The sequence below is a fragment of the Penaeus monodon genome, chromosome 39, assembly GCF_015228065.2.
Source record: "Penaeus monodon isolate SGIC_2016 chromosome 39, NSTDA_Pmon_1, whole genome shotgun sequence".
NCBI classification, from domain to species: domain Eukaryota; kingdom Metazoa; phylum Arthropoda; class Malacostraca; order Decapoda; family Penaeidae; genus Penaeus; species Penaeus monodon.
Window position 1 is genome coordinate 32,903,626 of NC_051424.1, and position 2,500 is coordinate 32,906,125.

Below are 2,500 nucleotides of genomic sequence, written 5' to 3' on the forward strand. Positions count from 1 at the left end.
GGGAAGGGAGGGAGGGAGGGAGGGGTAGGGCGGAGAAAGAGAGAGAGAGAGAGAGAGTTAGAGAGAGAGAGGGAGTGGGAGGTAGGGAGGGGGGTAGGGAGGGGGAGGTAGGAAGGGGAGGAAGGGAGAGAGGGAGGGAAGAAGAGGTTGAAATAGTGGGGAGGGAAAGATAGGGTGGGAGGGAGGGAGGGAGGGAGGGGGAGTGAGTGAGAGGGAGGGAGAGAAGGAGGGAAGAAAAGATAGAAATAGGGGGAAGGAAAAGATAGAGAGGGAGGGAGTGAGAGGGAGGGAGGGGGGGAAGGGGGAGGGAAGGAGAATGAGGAAGATGAGGAGAGGGAGGGAGATCGGGAGAGAGGGAGGGAAGGTTGGGAGAGGGAGTGAGAGAAGGAGGGATGTTGTGAGGGGGAGGGAGGGAGAGTGGGGGGAAGAAGAGAAGAGGAGATTTAAGTAGGGGGAGAAAAGAATAGGGAAAGAAGGAGGGAGGGAGGGAGGGAGAGAGGGAGAAAGAGTAGACGGATGGATGGAAGGATGGATAGAAGGATGGAAGGATGGTGATGGCGAGAGATGGATGGAGAGAGAGAGTGATAGAGGAAGGAAGGAAGGAGAGAGAAGGACAGAGCGAGAAAAGGGAGAGAGAAAGAGAGAAGGACGAAGGGAGGAGGAAGGGAGGAAGTGAGAAGAGTAAAGAGAGAGATGGTTAAGGGAAGATAGGCTTAGGGAGAGGGAGAGATGAAGAGAGAGGGATAGAGATAAATAGATAGATAGACAGATAGATAGACAAGTAGATGAATAGATAGGTAGACAGACAACTTGTCCCTTTTTATGTCTGTCTTTCTCTATCTACTTGTCTACCCTTTTCTCTGTCTTTATTTTATCTATCTGTCTATCTATCTATCTTCCTAACTATCTATGTATTTTGTCTGTTTGTCTGTCTGTCTTCCTGTGTAAGAAATTATCCAACCTTCTCTCTCTCTCTCTCTCTCTCTCTCTCTCTCTCTCTCTCTCTCTCTCTCTCTCTCTCTCTCTCTCTCTCTCTCTTTCTCTCTCTCTCATTCTCTGTATCTCTCTCTCATTCTCCGTCTCTCTCTCTTCTTCCCACTCTCCCCCCCCTCTCTCTCTCTCTCTCCCCTCCCTCCTCTCTCTCTCGACCACCTCTCTTCTCGCTCTCTTTCTCGCTCTCTCTCTCTCTCTCTCTCTCTCTCTCTCTCTCTCTTCTCTCTCTCTCTCTTTCTCCCTCCCTCTTAAAACCCTATCATATGTATATTTGTATATTTTTTCCATCATTTTTTTCTATTTCTTACGTAATTCTAACCTGTGCTTTGGTATTAATTATCTCATCTTACGATACTTCAATAAAATGAAAATATGGGCAGAAAAAGGAAAACACACCTACGCATACGCAAACACACTCTTTTACGCACGAATAAATAATATGCACACATGATGTACCGTTAGTACATCATTAATGCATATAAATAAACAAACGAATAAAAGAATATAGGCTTATGTATTTTAAAACACATGAATTCACATACACAAACACACACAGACAAGTACAAACAACACACACAAATAGAAACAAGACACACACACACACACACACACACACACACACACACACACACACACACACACACACACACACACACACACACACACACACACACACACACACACACAGTCCCTCACACTAAGTACCGTTTCTGAAGGTCACTCCGAGAGCTACCGAAAGCGTCACCTCCGACCTTTGACCTCACATTGTTTATCACACTATCGGGCGTGACGTCATCAGGTTGAATGCTGGAACCACGCCCACTCGTGTTGAGAAGAGGGCGGGGCTTCCGGTCTGTATGTGCCGGAAGTGGAGGATAGGGATGGGAGGGGGGACAGGGAGGGAGGGAGGGAGGGAGAGGTTGGAAGTGGGTGGGGAGGGGGGAGAGGGAAGGAGGGAGGGAGAGAGAGGGAGGAAGTGGGGTTGGGAGGGAGGGAGGGAGGGAGGAAAGGATAGCGAGGAAGTGAGGGGGGGGGGTGAGAGAAGGGAGGAAAGGAGAGAGGGAGGGATGGAGGGAGAAGGAGGAAGTAAGGGGGTGAGAGGGGGGTAAGGGGGTGGTAGGGAGAGAGGGAGAGGGTGAGAGTGAGAAGGAGCTGGTGAGAGGGGGATGGGGGGGTAGAATAGAGGAGCAACTGGGGGATGAGGAAAAGGAGAGATGGGCATGGAGACAGGGAAGGAGTGAGAGGGAGGGAGAGGGAATGGGGGGATGGCGAGAGGGGGGAGAAGGAGGAGGGGAAGGGAGGGGGAGAGAAGGAGGGGAAGGGAGGGGGAGGGTTAAGGGTAGGGGAGAGGAAAGGAGGGGACAAGAGGAAGAGAATAGGAGGGACGGAAAAGAAAGGACGGAGGAAGGAAGGAGAACTAGAAAGGGAGGAAGCGAGAGTGGCGATGAAAGGAGAGGAAGTGGAAGAATAAAGCAATAAAGTGATGAATAGAATGAAATAATTAGTG